The sequence below is a fragment of the Saccoglossus kowalevskii genome, chromosome 18 (genome assembly GCF_978046115.1).
Source record: "Saccoglossus kowalevskii chromosome 18, keSacKowa6.1, whole genome shotgun sequence".
Lineage (NCBI taxonomy): Eukaryota > Metazoa > Hemichordata > Enteropneusta > Harrimaniidae > Saccoglossus > Saccoglossus kowalevskii.
The window spans coordinates 27,938,548-27,958,773 of NC_140658.1; the positions used below are offsets into that span (position 1 = coordinate 27,938,548).

At 34.5% G+C, this 20,226-nt stretch overlaps 1 protein-coding gene and 1 long non-coding RNA gene across 3 annotated transcripts in view; one reads left to right on the plus strand and one right to left on the minus strand.

Moving 5' to 3' along the window:
• LOC146732001 (uncharacterized) overlaps nt 1–8,151 on the minus strand; it is a 34,389-nt gene extending 26,238 nt beyond the window's left edge. Inside the window, exon 1 of the long non-coding RNA XR_014927028.1 lies at nt 7,946–8,151. This is a non-coding gene — a long non-coding RNA (uncharacterized LOC146732001). The remainder of the gene's footprint in view (nt 1–7,945) is intronic.
• The window catches only part of LOC146732000 (high affinity 3',5'-cyclic-AMP phosphodiesterase 7A-like), a 150,147-nt gene that overhangs the window by 81,172 nt on the left and 48,749 nt on the right, over nt 1–20,226 (plus strand). The window contains exon 1 of one of the 2 annotated variants that reach the window (XM_085493114.1): nt 8,035–8,301. The exons of the other annotated variant lie outside the window; for it this stretch is intronic. The gene's annotated coding sequence lies outside the window, so the exon portion shown is untranslated. Of the gene's footprint in view, nt 1–8,034; nt 8,302–20,226 lie in introns of those variants that run through there. 2 annotated transcript variants of the gene reach the window in all.

Consider the following 20,226-nt stretch of genomic DNA (forward strand, 5'->3'; position numbering starts at 1 on the left):
ATGCACCACGGCATCCTTGCTGGTAGGGACTTGTGGTGACTGGGGACCTGGTTGTTAGAAATAAAATCAACTAATGCACCATGGCATCCTAGCTGGTAAGGGCTTGTGGTGACTGGAAACCTGTTTGATAAAGAAAAAATCAACTAATGCACCACGGCATCCTAGCTGGTAGGGGCTTGTGGTGACTGGGGACCTGGTTGATAAAGAAAAAAATCAACTAATGCACCATAGCATCCTAGCTGGTAGGGGCTTGTGGTGACTGGGGACCTGGTTGTTAGAAATAAAATCAACTAATGCAACATGGCATCCTAGCTGGTAGGGGCTTGTGGTGACTGGGGACCTGGTTGTTAGAAATAAAATCAACTAATGCAACATGGCATCCTAGCTGGTAGGGGCTTGTGGTGACTGGAGACCTGGTTGTTAGAAAAAATATCAACTAATGCACCACGACATCCTAGCTGGTAAGGGCTTGTGGTGACTGGGGACCTGGTTGTTAGAAATAAAATCAACTAATGCACCATGGCATCCTAGCTGGTAGGGGCTTGTGGTGACTGGGGACCTGGTTGTTAGAAAAAAAATCAATTAATGCACCATGGCATCCTAGCTGGTACGGGCTTGTGGTGACTAGGGACCTGGTTGTTAGAAAAAAAATCAACTAATGCACCATGGCATTCTAGCTGGTAGGGACTTGTGGTGACTGGGGACCTGGTTGTTAGAAATAAAATCAACTAATGCACCATGGCATCCTAGCTGGTAGGGGCTTGTGGTGACTGGAGACCTGGTTGTTAGAAAAAATATCAACTAATGCACCAAGGCATCCTAGCTGGTAAGGGCTTGTGGTGACTGGGGACCTGGTTGTTAGAAATAAAATCAACTAATGCACCATGGCATCCTAGCTGGTAGGGGCTTGTGGTGACTAGGGACCTGGTTGTTAGAAATAAAATCAACTAATGTACCACGGCATCCTAGCTGGTAGGGGCTTGTGATGACTGGGGACCTGGTTGTTAGAAAAAAAATCAACTAATGCAACATGGCATCCTAGCTGGTAGGGGCTTGTGGTGACTGGGGACCTGGTTGTTAGAAAAAAAATCAACTAATGCACCACGGCATCCTCGTGGGAACTGAGGCGTCATGGTTGGTAAAGGAGAGAGAAATCTTACAACATGGCATCCTAGCTGGTAGGGACTTGTGGTGACTGGAGACCTGGTTGTTAGAAAAAAAATCAACTAATGCACCACGGCATCCTCGTGGAAACTGAGGCGTCATGGTTGGTAAAGGAGAGAGAAATCTTACAACATAGCATGCTAGCCTGAGGTTTTTACTATCACCATTACGTGCATCATCGCTTATGTAACTTCATATTTATTATTTGCCCATTGAAACAACAATAATCTATCTGCTTTTTTTTTTCTGTAATTAAACTTTAATAAAATAATTCATTCTTGGTCATGATCAAAACAGTGATGTTCCCATCTCAGTAAAAATATATACTGCATTAGTGAGCCAGAAATTAAGACAATTTATCTTCATCAGTTATTGTTCTTGAGTGAAATAAACTAATTATATAATCATAAGTGTAGTGTCTGGCTGGGAAGGTTCACCATAGTGTGATTGATGTCATATTTGTTTGTTAAGTTGCTTTGGGTAAGTTGATTAGATGTGACAAGCAGAGGAAGACGTGTCAGTTAGGAGTAATTGAGTTTTATTTAGTTTTATGACTGTTCACCTTTCAGTAACAAAAATTATAGAGGGTGTATTTATTCATGATCAGTATCAGTAGTTGTACTATAGAACGAGACAAACATCATGAAATACAAATGATTTGTTTTCATATGCTGTAAATCGCTGTAAAATTGTTCGTGGATTTCATGAGTTGGTAAAAATCACGAAATCTTGTATTCCTTTACTGGCCTATGACATTGAATGTCAGTGACTTTTATGGAATTTTGTCTTTGCAATTGCAATAAAATCCACAAATCGTAAAATTTCTACCAGAAAATATTATACCGTTCACAGTGAATTCAGTTGAAATTGTATGTATTACTGTACTTCTACATGGCATAGAATACACCTTTCCATAATATTTGTATTTTTATGCATTTGAAACGTATTTGCACTTTTTATGTTAATGATATGCAAATATATGTCAAAATAACATCCGACAACAAAAATACATCAATATTAAATTATTCCCCTAAGTTTTGTGAGATGTTATATTGATCTAATTTGCTAAATTGATTTGCCAGTATTGAATTATCTTAGTTAGAAGGCACGCTAGAAGGTACTTTTGTCATTCCCAGTATGATTTTCAGCCGTTTAAGCATCTTTAAATGGCATATGCATGACCTCACAAAGGTACATCTTGATATGATTTTGGGAGTATCCCCGGTACTCACTAAAACCCATATTTGGTCAATGTACATGGGCTGACAAGCAAAGGGTGGTTGTTGTCGCAGGACGTACTGTCTGATATGGGACTCATAACTTACATACACAACGCATGTACGGTAAAATACATTGTTTGTTTACATGAAATTCTAACAAGCGCTGCACGATGACCATCACTCTTTAAATTTAAGTTACATTAAAAAGTTCAAATTGAAGTTCAAAAACATTCTAACATAGAAGAAATTGAGGTACAATACTGGAACATAGGACATACATGTACTTAACCCTAGTCACACAAAATAGGACAAATACTTCATTCTGATTGGGTTTCCTGTGTGATCACATGACAGATAGCGCAAGGCAGTAGTCGTATCTTGTTTTTACTGTGCATTGTGTAATATCGGAAGTAATCTCAAGTCGTAAGTCAATTTATTAGGCTCAAGTAAAATAGTAAACGTACTGGAAGTGAAATATCAATCTAGTCATGGTATGGGTATTTAGTGCCTTAAGGGAACTTCTCAAATTAGCGCTGTTCAAGCAGCAATCATAATTTTTGGCTTTATAGTGGCAGACCATAAACAAATTCAGAGCAGAACATCTCTTCAGAAATTAAATCTAGCTACAATACCTTTCGTTATCAAAGGAAAAAAACTAAAATATCATATGACTACTATAAATGTTTTATGCTGCATATTCCACCCCCCCCCGCTCCATAAAATTGACTTGTCCCTAGTTGATCAGATAACTGTCAGAAGTCACTAACCTGCATATTGATGTACATTTTTCAAATTCCTTTATTGCTCGTCTGTCAAAAACTTTTTTTTTAAACTGAACTTTTGAAATTGTATTTCATGGAAAGCAATCACAATATACATGGTTATCATATAGTTTTAGTAGGACCACATTTTTATGTATTTTTCTCTAATTTCTCTGTTGATTTGAGCACACACATGTAATTTCTCATCACCTTCAGGTCTTGATAACAATTTCTGAAGAAACTAGTATTGGTTTATTTTGTTACGAAAGTTCAAAGGATTATGGCAGCAGAAATAATAAATACAGCTTGAATATTGGAAAACAAGTGTTCAAGGTGACCTTTTTTAAACTCTTAAATTTAATGAAATTGAAAATAATTTAATTACTACATCTGAGGTATACCAGCATATATTGGTATTGGAAATTGGAAAATGAGAAACTATTTATAAACATTTACTAGTTTTTGTCAAATAAATCATGCACACAAATATGCTACTCACCTTGTGTCACAACTACCTCAAAGTCTTACTAGTAATGCATACATTTTAAGAAAATAAAGTTTATAATAAAATTTCAGTTTTGTGATTTTCAATTCATTTCAAACATTGAAAGTAGTGCCATGAACCAGTTTTGCACAAAGCAGCTACTGTAAAATCATTTATTTTCACTATTAAGTTAACGAAGTACTATGGAAAAACTAAAATCACTTATACAAGTGATCTGTCTCCTTTAGATAAAATTCAAAACAGGGACTTTAGTATGTCCGCCCATCCGTTAACATTTCTCAGATGGGCCTGAGCCCATTTTGTTAAAAATTAGTACAAAGTAGCATGTTAATTTGACTTTTGTTTTGTTGACATCTGACAGATTAATGACCATTTCTGTCAAACAAAAAAATGTTTTTCAATGAAGTTTAACTTTAGCTTTGTCAAATTCCCCAACCAATTTTGTAATTAGTACTATGACTTTGTCAACTACTTGTTAGTAGTCTCTTAAAATGTCTTGTTAAAGTTTTCTCCTAGAGCAGCGCCCTCTAATGGGTCGTAAATTTCTCTGAGTGCTCAGAGATGCATTAGATTTGCTTGATTATAATATCATTAGTGAAATTGACGCTCTAAACAAAGAACATACCGATAATTATTTTTAACTTTTGAAAATAGCAACTGTTTTATCTGACTACATATTGGCTTAATTAGACATTTATAGAGAATTATATTATTATAGAGGATATTACAGGAAAAAAAACACACACATTTAATACAGGACAATCAATAATCATCCCCTAAAACTTAAACGATATTTTAAAGACATTTAAATATTTCACTTCACTCATTCCTCAAAACCAACTTCTTGTCTTTCCACTCTCCTTATTCGCAATCTAGAGCGTGATTGTGATTGAGCGTAATTGATTGCACAATGAAGTTGTCTCTATATTAAAAGTATGTTGACCTTTTTTTTAAACGAATGTTGGCGTATTAATACTACTAATATTTGTACTGTAAGTAATAGTGTAAACAATTAAATGTACTGTGTTCTTACTATAATAACTGTATTTACAATGAATGAAATAAACGATAATTTGAGTTCACCCTTAAGTATGTTTGCCATCTCAGTGTGTACAGAGTTGATTCTATACCCAATGTTGATATATGCTGTGGTAGAGTCAACAGTTTGTTCATGAATTTACCCTTTATTATATATTATTTTCATGGCTGGCGAGTGCTCCTAATATCAATTGTCACAACTGTAATATTATGGACACATTGGTATGCATACATATGTGCCTACGATCTATAAACTCTTGAAAGTCTCTAAGACCTCTATGATAAATGCATAGCATCGATGGTTGGTTAATTTTATTGGCCATGTGATTTATTCACACTTTGCAGATTGTTGGTTGTTTATTGGCAAAAATACAGATTAACTAATTTAGCAAAAATACAGATTAGCTAACTGAGCAAAAATATAGATTAGCTAAGTTAGCAACTGAAACTATTTAGTAACAATAGTAACAACCCAATGTTTCATGGTTTAATTATAATTACTCCCTGATAAATTCACTGACTTAAAAACCCAGTAAATATGCTCAAAATATAAAACAGCGTCCCTCTAGGTTGAACAAACTTCTATAATATAGTCTACAAAAAATCGCAAAGCATTCAGTTAAATTGATGTTTTAGTCGCTTATCAAAAAAATCATACCTTGTTATAGCGATCTTGAAAAAACATCATCATCATTGTTAGCAAATTGGTAATTGAAATTAATATTTTATAAATAAACATTTTTGCAGACCGACCTCCCCAGCAGTTAACAAACTGACTCGACTTGATTGTGAGTCTGGAATCAGTCCTATGAGTGAAATTAAACAACCGAGAATCCATTAAAATAAAATAAAATGCAGATTTCATGATGCTGAAGAATATAAAAAATAAATGAGATAAAGGAACTAATTTTGAATACCAAGCTGATTTGATCACATGTGCTTGGCTCAAATTACCAATAACAAAATCTCAATTTGTTTGTTTGTGGTAAAAAATGATGAAATAGTCTTGTCAATAACTGTACTATCTAGGTGTACCCTGGATATACACTACCGGGTATATGTCAAATTTCTCACAACCCAAATTCCTAGAACTCACAACTATTGCTATTTTCTTGCGCTGTCTTGTTTTGTTGTTTAATTGTAATGATTGGCCCAGTTTAATCTGCTCAGTGGTCAAGAAATTGATAAGGAATCCTAATTCCAATTGGTCAGATCTTAAATTTTTTTGCAGTCTAAAAAAAGAAAAAAAAATATTCTTACAAACAAATAAGTAACTACAAATTATTAAATGAATGTCAACAAAAGAAGTTCTCACTTTAATCAGTTTTGGATCAACCTGAATTCCAGATTTACCTCTAACCCTCAGGAGGTCTATGTTGTTTCCTCAGTGAATAATAAAAGAAGGAAATTGCCTGTTTATACCATGGTAACAACAATTACAAGGGTAAATAATTATGGTCAGTCTCACCTTGACAACAGTTGCTATGATAGAAATACTGTTGAAGTTTGTTGCTATAAACTGTTCTGAATTGATAATTTGTGGTCTGTCATGAGAACAGCATTTTGCAAACATTGCTGTGATTTTCATCTCTTAAAACGTCACACAGCATTTTTGAATGTCGTACATAAATAAACAATGAAATTATTAATTGCCTCGTGTGTTGCATTCATTTCATGTATGTTTCCTGCTATACTATGTTGTAATTTTTCCTGTGTCATGAAAAATGACAAAATTTAATTGTTTCTTGCAAAATCAAAGCCATTGATTTATAGTAAATGCAATATCGCCGGCATAGGACGTAATTTCTGTTTGTCACGCTCTTGAACAAAGTCGCAAGCATGTGGCATAAATATCTTAATTCTAGTACCCGGTAATGATGATATATGCATCTGTCAGTAATTAACCTGCAATATGTAATAGACAATCATGCAGTTCAACTATATCTCTATCTAGAATCATTATTTGATGCTAATATTTCCAATAATACATTCCGAAATGCTCATAAAATATTTATTACCCATTCAAAAATGGTTAACATGATGAGAAAAATATTAACAGTAATATGATATTAATAATGCTTAATTTTAATTGAAACTTTTTTATGAGTGAAATTATATTTCAAATAAAAACTATCATTAAAGATTTGTATATTTGTCCTCTGTCCATTCCCGTGCGATGTGATGCACTTACATAAAATAAATGTTTATATTAAAATATGAGAAAATGTGAAAATAAAAATGAGCCGGGATGGGGGGGGGGGGGGGGTGTTATTGAAACACCTTCTCTCACGAGGTTAGGAAAATCATTATAATTATTATTGATAAATGATAATAATCGTTGATTTAAACAACAATAATAATAAATCATTTGTTGTTTCTTAAATTACATCTCCTGTTGACAGGTTTTTTTTCTTGTTCATTTATACTATCAGTAGAAGTTTACAGCAGGCAGTCTGTTCAGCGTCTAAGTCAACTTTTGCTACCGTTCACATAATTAAATCAACATAATTTATTTCACGTATTTTTAAAATTGTGATGAAGGGCTATTGTAATATAAAATTATGTTTATTTAGTACAAAAGTAACAAAGAAATTCTAGTAAAAGCGGGTAAAATGTATCAAAATTGTGGATGGAGAAATTATGACAATCGAAAGGTTAAAAAATAGTTAAAAAATAGCTGCAATTAACAGTTGATTAGAAAAACTAGTAGGTTCATTGTTTAATACATTTAAATCAAATTAATTATTTAAAATAACACTTGATAAATATGTAGTCACACTAGATTAAAATATCTATCAGTAAAGTTTGCAATGCAGTTATCAGTTTCATTGACATGGGAATAATAGGCTTCCCTGGTGAATCACTGCTGAGCTGAGAAACCACACTGTGCAGCAACCAGCACAGACCTCTTAATTCTGTGGTTGATCTACAGACTTCAACAGCTCCCGATTTTATTCAAACCCCTTGGATACCCCTTGGGTATTCAGACTCGGATAACATTCAGGTATTTGTAAATGCTAATAGCTCATTAGACTGTCACATAACTTTTATGTTGACCTTGTTGGTCTATGGATGTAGAACAGGTCCTGGTATTCATGCTCGGTTGCTTATTCAAGCAATGTTAATCCAGTGTCTTTCTTATGCTAATGATGGTATTGTTATGTAAATGGTGTTATTGAGCTATGATGTCATGGGCAATATATTGATCTAAGGAGACTGTGCGTGAATATAGTGTATATCAGTATAAAAGTCACTACCTACAAGCTTGGAGTTAGTCAGATGGCTAGAGTCGATGTTGACTGAGATTATCGCACTGCTCTGTGATTTGCTGTACGTACTGTGTAGCAGGAGAGACAGGCTCGATTCTCAAGTGTTACCCAAACAAGACTGCTTTTACATCTGTTGGCTGGCATTGTTAGCCTACTGTATTTAACTTGGACAGCGCCCTGTATTGGTATTTTGCTGATTTGCGTCATTTCCGACACCTCACATACTGACTGAGGTCAATTGACAGAGCTCTGGTTACGGATGGTGTAAGCAGACAGTCCTGGCTAACCACTATCAACCTGATCAATGCCTTCTACTACTTGACAGTTTTCACTTGTACCACTGGGTAAGTCTGAGTCTGTCTCAGTTTGTCACTGAAGTGATTTGATCTGGACACTCCATTCATTTGTACCTATTTCTATAGGGACATGTGTGTCAATATTAACCTCGCAGCTTGGATTTTAAATTCCTTCAATCCCCCCTGCAACTGATGAAAACAATGCCTGAGTTGCTTGGAATCCACTTGAAATTCCCCCAGTATGTTTGTTCATGTCAGTCATTCATAATCTTTACCCCCCTCCCTCCCCTCTCCGGTATAGCAGTTGGGCAGTGGGTTAAAGATGGGGGATTATTAAGGCTGCTTGATTTTATAAATGGCATATGTAACTACTTGGAGTTCTAGTAAGGATATCTCAGCAAAGCAGGTAACATTATTCACTTTTATTGTCTTGGTTTTTCTTTTTTTGGGGGAAAATATGAGGTTGGAGTTTTGCCGAAGAGTAATGAATGTCTAAAAGTGCTCTTACCTGCTTTACTGCAGTATGGCTTGGTGCAAAGGAATAGATTAAATGATACAGAAATAGAAAGGCCCTAATTAGAATTTGGATGTCTCTTTAGATTGGATGACATTTGTGGGTCTTCTTAATACTTGTGACATTGATCATTTCAGTATTTGTGTCGAGTTTAAATTTTGAAATTATCCAATTTTTATTACAAAAAAAATCTTTTTTCACCAGTTTTCCGTGATTTTGTGCATTTCCGTGGCAACCGCTTTGATGCATTTGGATTTTATGCTGACTCAGTTTTGCAGTATGCAGTTTAAGCTTTGGCTAGTACATGTAATCGTCATGGTGACTTCTGTTCAGTTTTAGATTTCCAATTTGCTTCTGAATGTATTTCCCGGGAAACTGTTTACTTGGGTAGCCATGACTTTTGTCCCTTTGTGATCTTTTTGAAATGTTGACCAGACAGAAGCTGTCATATAAATTCTATGATATTTAAGAGGTACGACCTTAGGATTGTTCAAGGTTGTTCTAATTCTTTGCTCTATTAAACTAATATACCTGATCATTATATATGTAATTCCATTCTAATTAAAAGCAAATTAGAGGAAATTTAAACTTCATCTGTTTATTGTTGTTGGGCAGTGGTTACTTGTTGCAGACCAACAACTTACCTATGTTTTTCTGAGATGTCTTGATTCAAAACTTTCCGAACATGTTATTGAAATTACCAGCTGCTTTATAATGTGAAATTGATGCATCTTACTCGCTTGAAAAATCAAAGGTTCTTTTAACATTCAAATCTCTGTTTTTATTCCATCAGTATATACTCTGTCTGGCGGTTAATTTTCTCAACTACCTCAAAACATATAATTTAGTTAATATTTTCTAATCACTCAAGTTGAAAGCAATGTCAAATAAAAATAAAATGTATGGCTTTGATAATCTTACCCTACCTTGATAAGGTTTGAACTAAATTTAAAGTATATATGACAAGTTCATATCATACATTCACCTTCATTAATATGGGTTCATGCAATCAGGATACCGAAAATGGAAACATAAATTGAGGTCACAGGACTATTTTGTTGAGATACAGCAGTCCAAAATGTCGTGAAAAACTAGCATTTTTACACTGGTTTCTATGGTGACATTATTTCTTCATATTTCAAAATTTTGCACAGTGACATGAGATAAAAAAAGTCATATTATTATCGATACGAATCCTAATGATGTTAAAAAATTTACATATAAGGTAATTTAGTGAGTTTCCAGGGCGATATATATAATGGGGGGGGGGTATTCCCATAGTGCATTACTGTAGAATGCTTTATTTTCGCTTGGAATTAATTTTCACTATTTTTGCTGAAGGAGTGTTGCAGTGAAAATAAAATCCAGCGAATATACCCGTTTTCTTATATTTTACATTCCACTCATCAAAAATCAGTGAAATTAAATTCCATGAAAAACACAGAAAAAGCCTTTTCAACGAAAATTAAATCCAGCTAAAATAAAGTATTTCACAGTATGTTTAAGTACAGCAACATGCTCAGTAGTGCTGACAAAAAAATGGTGCAAAATCACACAGCAGGATTTGAATGGAACTTCACTATAAACATCATTGAAAATGAATTGTGTTACTAGTCAGCAAGCAAGTGTCGAGGAAAGAATATCTGATGAATTAAACAAAATTATAATTCAACATTCCTGTTATAAAGTACATGTTAGCAGTACAACACAATTTTGTTTTTGTTTGTTTTGTACAACTTGTTTCCTAATAAATCTTATAGTGAATAAAATGAAATTGTGATTACCGCCTTCACTGCAATATTTTCCTAGTCTTGTATGAATGCTAATATTTGTGATGATACCCACCCAATGCAGTGAACGGCTGTAAGTACATGTAGCAATAAGGTGAAGAATATGAACTTTACAATTTTCTGTCTACCGTACTTCTGTTTCGTTTTAATTACATTTGCTTCAGGAATTTCTGGTGCGTGTAAATTAAATTTGTTTTTGTTGGAGTCACATTATTTGATTTATATACTTAAAAAAGTTGCATGGTCGCTAGCATGGTGTTATGCATTCCCAATTTTTTGATCAGAACTTACTTTTCTACTATTCTAAAAACATGCATATTAGAGAAAGTTCCAGTCATTTTATCATTTTGAGGTAACCTACTATGTATTACTATTAGGGTGATGTATTATGCTAAGTATACAAGACAGAAATAAGGCCCAAAAACTACAAGAGATAAATTTCTGGTGAATTTATTTTCTAAAATCAAAATTTGTATTTTAACTTGTTTTTTCATAAAAAATTTAATTTTGTTCATTATACCTAATATTCTAAAACAAAAACAAAAAATAAACGCATTGCGATATGCAAGTTGTTAATTGACACACACAATGACTGGAAAACACTGATATTTTCTGAGCTTTCTATATTCATGCAACTGGACGCAGCTTTACCAGCTAAGAAATGAAGCAAGCAAGTTGATGTACTAGTGTTGGGCTGACCTTAGGGATCTGCTTGATGTTTGGCAGACTTCTAACCATTTTGTCATAATTTTGGGTCAAGTAGGATATTAGCCACATGTCAAGATATAATAATGACCATGTTTCCGTTCGGAGAAAACCACCTCCAGTCATAGGAATAGTCACCTTATAGTCACCAACCTGCTAACATTGAGTTTTACATAAAGATTCAATGAATGTGGCCCAGACAAAATGTGGAAATTCTTCATATTTTTTTTGCGTGAAAAGTTCCATCAAATAACTGACAAAAAGCAAATAATGATCCGTGATACCAAACTTGTTTCCATGAAAACAGTGTGTTTTCTCGATAGAAATTAAACCCTATTTTGGAGAGAATTTCTAATCACAAAGAATAATTTAGAAAAGTTTCAGGAAATTTCTGTGCCAAAAGTATGTTACGACAACTGAGAGCTTGACAAATTGTATTCCTGTACATGAAAGAAGGTATTAAATGGTTGGCTTCCACGGCTGTGAGTGACTTAATTAATTATTCCACAAGTACTGCATGCTGTGAAATGTACATACCAAAGATATGTACAATTTCTCTGGTTTCTTTCACTATACAAATTAACTTTGAATTAGCTAACAGCTTTTAATAATTAAAACTTTTTAAAGGTATACTGACACTTTAGTAATGTACATTATTATGCTTGACTTAAAAGTCAACATTCTTCAGTTGATGAAAGCTAATCAATTTTCGGTATTAATGTGTCTATTAACAATAAGCATTCTGCATTCTAAAAATTTTTGTTTTTATGTTTTGTGAGACGGGGAACCAATGTGCCAATGTGCTATGTCACTGACTCACACAGATTTCATGTGTTGGATTTCCTAGCATGTTATTGACTCAACAGAAAACAATACAGTGAAAAAAGTTACTTTAAAAAATATCTTACTACTGTTGAAAAATGTTTAATTTTTATAAACAAAATAAATGTGAAAACAAAAGGAATCAGGGCCTACAACATTTTTATTTGCATCTTCAGAAGTCACCTAGATCCACATATAATCGGAATAATCTGATACTGTAAAATGACTAATTTTCACTGGGTTTAAATTTCACTGATTTACCATTTCAGGCATATTCATTGGGTTTTAAATTCACGGTGTTCTATGCTAAATTTTACATATTCACTGGGTTTTAATTTAGCGCATTTTCCAGTCAGCGAAATAAGCAAAATTAAAACCCAGTGAATAATTAACCCCTTTACAGTAGTCTTTCTTGCAGTCAACAAGCTCACCAAACTTGATTTTTGTGATTCCATTTTGACTCAAGATCCATGCAAAATCAGTTCTATTATAAGGCACACTCACAGGAAGACAAGCACAAAAGTGTGTTTATGTAAAAGGGGGAAAGAAGGGGAGGTTTATGTTATCAATAATTACGACATGTATATATAAATATATTATGTTTTTTTAATCTCCTGAAAAGCTTGTGAATGCTTTTTTTCAAACCCACAATTTTTGCTTGTACATGTAACATTTGTTATTTAGTACGCCACCAGGTAGATATCAATGATGGATTGGTACAATGAAAGTGGGTTCATAGTATGTCTAAATTGTTGATGAAGTTGTTTTACTGAGCACTGACACTGATACCATGTTTTGAAGGTATCATGTTAGAATACGCTTGGAACATAATCTATTGCCATCTTTGCATTGTGTTACTTTAGTTACTCTGTTATAGTAGTTCTTCAATGGTCATAATAACAATAATGGTCAAATTAATAATACACTAAATAACAAATGAATTTTTGGTTTATATGTGCTTCAATTGGAGATGTGCTTCTATATTGGAACTAATATGTTACTATGTAACAATTTCTTGTAGACTGGAAATTCTATTTACAAGTTACCGAACTTCTTAATCAAACTATATGTAAACTCTTGATCCTGGGTGGCACTTATACTTTTTTTTGGTAATGTTCATGTGCTAGCTTGTGGTTGGTTAGTTGCTACCTAATGAACTGTATATTGACTACATTTGTATCTTCGGTCTGGTCTAGTTTAAGCTTATTTTTTAATAGGTTACTACTTGCTGCTGGATTTAATGTACTTGAAAGCTGTGGTCTCCTGTTAGTGGTCATTATGTTGTAGTGGTCAAGTGGTCATTATGTTGTAGTGGTCATTATGTTGTAGTGGTCATTATGCTGCAGTCATCTTTAGTGGTCATTTGTAGCAGTTACCTGGAATGGTCAGTGAGGAACTGTAAATTGTGACCTAGTAGTGATTATCTGTAGTGGTCATCTGCAGGGGACACTTTTAGTGGTCATCATTAGTAGTTACCTGTTCTTATCGCGTGGCGTGGTCTGCATTGGTAACTTGTAAATGGTCTTCTGTAGTGGTCATCTTTATTGGTTTTCACTAGTGGTCATCTGCAGTGGTCATCATTACCAGTCACATGTTACCTGCAGTGGTCATCTGTTCTGATTACCTGCAGTGGTCATCTGTTCTGATCACCTGCAGTGGTCATCTGCAGCGATCGTCTGTTGTAGTCACCTGCAGTGGTCATCTGCTCTGATTGCATGCATTGGTCATCTATTGTAGTCACCTGTAGTGGTCATCTGCTCTAATCACTAGCAGTGGTCACCTTGCAGTGGTCATCTGCTGTAGTCATCAGCAGTGGTCACCCGCAGTGGTCATCTGTTCTGATCCCCTGCATCTGCAATGTGTAGTAAATTTATCACCTGGTTACTTTTTCCTAGCTTTTCTTCATTTTGTCAGATTCAAGAAATCTTTTTCAAACTTGATTTCTTGATATGAAATAGTTATACAAAAGTATAACTGCAATGTACATGTCCATTGGAGTATACTCTTCCTCTAGGAAGGCTTGGGCCTAATAGAATGCTGGTACATGTCCATTGGAGTATACACTTCCTCTAGGAAGGCTTGGGCCTAATAGAATGCTGGTACATGTCTATTGGAGTATACTCTTCCTCTAGGAAGGCTTGGGCCTAATAGAATGCTGGTACATGTCCATTGGAGTATACTCTTCCTCGAGGAAGGCTTGGGCCTAATAGAATGCTGGTACATGTCCATTGGAGTATACACTTCCTCTAGGAAGGCTTGGGCCTAATAGAATGCTGGTACATGTCCATTGGAGTATACTCTTCCTCTAGGAAGGCTTGGGCCTAATAGAATGCTGGTACATGTCTATTGGATTATACTCTTCCTCTAGGAAGGCTTGGGCCTAATAGAATGCTGGTACATGTCCATTGGAGTATACTCTTCCTCTAGGAAGGCTTGGGCCCAATAGAATGCTGGTACATGTCCATTGGAGTATACTCTTCCTCTAGGAAGGCTTGGGCCTAATAGAATGCTGGTACATGTCCATTGGAGTATACTCTTCCTCTAGGAAGGCTTGGGCCCAATAGAATGCTGGTACATGTCCATTGGAGTATACTCTTCCTCTAGGAAGGCTTGGGCCTAATAGAATGCTGGTACATGTCCATTGGAGTATACACTTCCTCTAGGAAGGCTTGGGCCTAATAGAATGCTGGTACATGTCCATTGGAGTATACTCTTCCTCTAGGAAGGCTTGGGCCTAATAGAATGCTGGTACATGTCTATTGGATTATACTCTTCCTCTAGGAAGGCTTGGGCCTAATAGAATGCTGGTACATGTCCATTGGAGTATACTCTTCCTCTAGGAAGGCTTGGGTCTAATAGAATGCTGGTACATGTCCATTGGAGTATACTCTTCCTCTAGGAAGGCTTGGGCCTAATAGAATGCTGGTACATGTCCATTGGAGTATACTCTTCCTCTAGGAAGGCTTGGGCCTAATAGAATGCTGGTACATGTCCATTGGAGTATACACTTCCTCTAGGAAGGCTTGGGCCTAATAGAATGCTGGTACATGTCCATTGGAGTATACTCTTCCTCTAGGAAGGCTTGGGCCTAATAGAATGCTGGTACATGTCTATTGGATTATACTCTTCCTCTAGGAAGGCTTGGGCCTAATAGAATGCTGGTACATGTCCATTGGAGTATACTCTTCCTCTAGGAAGGCTTGGGCCCAATAGAATGCTGGTACATGTCCATTGGAGTATACTCTTCCTCTAGGAAGGCTCGGGCCTAATAGAATGCTGGTACATGTCCATTGGAGTATACTCTTCCTCTAGGAAGGCTTGGGCCTAATAGAATGCTGGTACATGTCCATTGGAGTATACTCTTCCTCTAAAAAGGCTTGGGTCTAATAGAATGCTGGTACATGTCTATTGGATTATACTCTTCCTCTAGGAAGGCTTGGGTCTAATAGAATGCTGGTACATGTCTATTGGATTATACTCTTCCTCTAGGAAGGCTTGGGCCTAATAGAATGCTGGTACATGTCCATTGGAGTATACTCTTCCTCAAGGAAGGCTTGGATCTAATAGAATGCTGGTACATGTCTATTGGAGTATACTCTTCCTCTGGGAAGGCTTGGGCCTAATAGAATGCTGGTACATGTCCATTGGAGTGTACTCTTCCTCTAGGAAGGCTTGGGCCTAATAGAATGCTGGTACATGTCCATTGGAGTATACACTTCCTCTAGGAAGGCTTGGGCCTAATAGAATGCTGGTACATGTCCATTGGAGTATACTCTTCCTCTAGGAAGGCTTGGGCCTAATAGAATGCTGGTACATGTCTATTGGATTATACTCTTCCTCTAGGAAGGCTTGGGCCTAATAGAATGCTGGTACATGTCCATTGGAGTGTACTCTTCCTCTAGGAAGGCTTGGGCCTAATAGAATGCTGGAAAGTATAAAAAAAGAAGCATACACTGCAGAACCTAGAATATGCATTCATAAAGTAGGTGCTTGACCCTGTGCACGGCATAATTTGAGTCGTCTAAGGTCACCTCCCCATCTCCCCACTACCACACAGCACACTTTCATTATTTTATTGTTAATTGTTTGACGTAGGCAGTACATGTATGTCACAGACGTGCCATTTGACGCTTAGAGCAATTTAAGGTGAATATTTTGTCTTGATTGTGCAGTTGTTAAGTTGGTCTTGTGTGCTTAAAATGTGTGTGCGTCATACGTAGTTGCTATTAGTCTGTCCTATTGTTATGCTAATGATGGTAACTCTCCAGTAATTAAAGAAAGGTATAGTCCTGAACACTAGTTTTCACGCCACTGTACAGGTGTTGAGCCTGAAGGAATGTGTCCACCTTTACGAGCCATCTCATTTATCATGGTGTTGTAAAAACCAACAAATAAAACATTAATTAATTTCTTTTGTAAGAACTCATTTACAACATCCTGTTCTCAAAAGCCAACCTGTCATCTTTAAACATTTTGGTTTCATGTTAGAAAGATTCATTGCATTTAATCCTTTAAACCAAAATAAACTGTTGCCGCCTTCTGTGCATATTTTGAGTAAATGTTAAGCTACTTATGTGATGGTGCCTGATTGGCCACCCAATCTGACAAATCAGAGAGCAGCTTCTTTGTTCACAGTTTTTTTTCAATTTAGCAAATTCTGTCTTTGTACATATTCTTCAACTCCACAGCATATGTTTTCAAATTCTTTGAGCAAAACCTGTAGCCATTGGGAGATTATGGTCTGAACAGGCTTTCATGATTGTTCTTTATAACTGGTGACATTATGCTTAACTATATGTGGTAGCCAATCACATGTGATCTATCATATATGGCATTGAAAACCAGCCTATCACTAACAGGCTTTTATGATTGTACTTTTTAGCTGGTGACATGATGCTTAACTACAAGTGGTAGCCAATCACATGTGGTCTATAATATATGGCATTGAAAACTAGCCTATCACTAACAGGCTTTCATGATTGTACTTGTTATTGAAAATATTGTTTCAGGAATTGTCAGCTTTGTACATGTATAATGTAAAATACAGTCAACAGCTGTGCTCAGTACCATCATTATTTGCCTTCTGACATTTGTAATGAAATTATAATCTCTTTTGTGTAATAACTAAACAATAGCGACAATCATATTATGGGAAACTGAACGACTAAATTTTCCCAGGTAATCACTGATTTGTTCAGGTATGCTAGGACAAAATTTCACCAAAGTCACTGTCACTTTCTCTCTCCAGTTCAATGCTACAAAAGTCACTGTGACTCTATGTCTTAAAAACTCCAGTGAAATGTTCACTGCTACATTGTACAAAAGTCACTGTGACCCACTGTCTTAACAATTTTTCCTCACTCACAAAATTAAAAAAAAAATTATTAATCTTTAAAATTACTTTTTTTCACAATTTGTCCTCACTCACAAAATAAAAAAAATAAAAAAATATTTTATTAAATTAATTAATTAATTTTATTAAATTAAGGCAGTTCAAGCTAGATTCAAATTTTATACTGCTGAGCATGTTACTGCACATGTATGCAATGCATTATGGGATTCATATTAATAATAATATGATGTTTTGAACTCGTGTCAATGAGCAAAATTTTGAGTTAAAGGGGCACCTTCCAGTTAAGATTAATTTCACAACAAATTTACTTTCTGGATTAAAATAACAATGGATAACAAAAGATAGATTAACATTGTAAACAACATAAACAATAGTGTCCCATGATTCTTTGGTGCAATCCATGGGATTGAGCGGTTCCCCTTTAAGAATCAATAATCTAAAAAAAACAGTTCGTGTTTGCAAATTTCTACAGTTTTCAAAAAAGATGTCTGGTGGCTTTAATTTTTTTTGTTTTCATTTTTGGTATCCTAAAGGGATTATTAACCCATGATAATGAAAGCATGAAAAAGATAAAAAAAAAATTTTCAATTTTGTTTTACACATAAAATGAAGATTATTACAAAGCTAGTATTTTTATTGGAAGTATTGGTGAATGTAATTACAGGACTTGTTCTTAGTTTCAAATTTTTATGAAACTATACAAAAATAAAGACATCCTTGTAAAACTAAACAGGATAGTTGCTTTCAATTCATTCAATGCATTCAATAAAATTTATCGTGAAAAGTTTGCGACACAATTTAAGAACATTTACATGTATGTCTCGGGTACTAGGCCTTCCTGCATTCATATCAAATTTGATTTAACCAGACTGCTGAAATGAAAAATCAAATTTATTCGCTTAATTTGTTCCATATGTCAAACTCTTGTGATGAAATCTTCTTGACCATGTCAGATTTATAAATAATTTTGAACACATTACCCACTGAATATTTACTCAATTTCATTGGCTTTAATTAATCAACTTTATTATTGCAGTCATCTTTCACACACACACACACAAGTACAAGAGTTACTTCTTCATTTTTTTGTCTTCATTAAAATCAATCACCTGTAGCTAATTTTAAATTATGTAAATTTGTCAAAAATTTAAAATTTTTTTTTTTATAAAACTGTGGTGATATGTTTAGCATATGTACATGTACTTTCACTCCTTGTCTTGTTGCCAGATCAAATTAAGTTGTACAGAAAAGCACATTCACATTGCGCAGTCAAAATGTCAAAATTCCTCACAGAATTCCTATTAAATAGTTGTGTAATTTAACTGTAGCATGTCACAACTGGTTAGGTTATTGATTGCGGTTATGCTATTCAGAAATGTTTGAATTTCACAAAGAATGCAATACCGTTAAATGTATCAGGAAACTATGTCAATGTAGGTGCCACTTTAAATCACTTCTGACTTTTTAACCCTTTGCTCAATTTTGTGTCTTTTTATAGAATTTCTCGGTTAATTCTGGATCCAATAGAAATGCTTTTTCATAGTTTTTACATTGTTTTCAATAATTTCTCAGTTAATTCTGGATCCAATGGAAATGCTTTTCTATAGTTTTAACATAGTTTTCAATAATTTCTCAGTTAATTCTGGATCCAATGGAAATGCTTTTCTATAGTTTTAACATAGTTTTCAATAATTTCTCAGTTAATTCTGGATCCAATGGAAATGCTTTTCTATAGTTTTAACATAGTTTTCAATAATTTCTCAGTTAATTCTGGATCCAATGGAAATGCTTTTCTATAGTTTTTACATAGTTTTCAATAATTTCTCAGTTAATTCTGGATCCAATGGAAATGCTTTTCTATAGTTTTTACATAGTTTTCAATAATTTCTCAGTTAATTCTGGATCCAATGGAAATGCTTTTTCATAGTTTTTACATAGTTTTCAATAATTACTTGGTTAATTCTGGATCCAATGGAAATGCTTTTCTATAGTTTTTACATTGTTTTCAATAATTTCTCAGTTAATTCTGGATCCAATGGAAATGCTTTTCTATAGTTTTTACATCATTTTCAATAATTTCTCAGTTAATTCTGGATCCAATGGAAATGCTTTTCCATAGTTTTTACATAGTTTTCAATAATTTCTCTCTAATTCTGAATCCAATAGAAATGCTTTTTCATAGTTTTGACATAGTTTTCAATAATTTCTCAGTTAATTCTGGATCCAATGGAAATGCTTTTCCGTAGTTTTAACATAGTTTTCAATAATTTCTCAGTTAATTCTGGATCCAATGGAAATGCTTTTTCATAGTTTTGACATAGTTTTCAATAATTTCTCAGTTAATTCTGGATCCAATGGAAATGCTTTTTCATAGTTTTGACATAGTTTTCAATAATTTCTCACTTAATTCTGGATCCAATAGAAATGCTTTTTCATAGTTTTGACATAGTTTTCAATAATTTCTTAGTTAATTCTGGATTCAATAGAAATGCTTTTTCATAGTTTTGACATAGTTTTAAATAATTTCTCAGTTAATTCTGGATCCAATGGAAATGCTTTTCCATAGTTTTGATATAGTTTTCAATAATTTCTCAGTTAATTCTGGATCCAATGGAAATGCTTTTTCATAGTTTTGACATAGTTTTCAATAATTTCTCACTTAATTCTGGATCCAATGGAAATGCTTTTTCATAGTTTTGACATAGTTTTCAATAATTTCTCAGTTAATTCTGAATCCAATGGATGATTAAATTACATCATTATTGAAAACTATCATACTCACTTAGGGC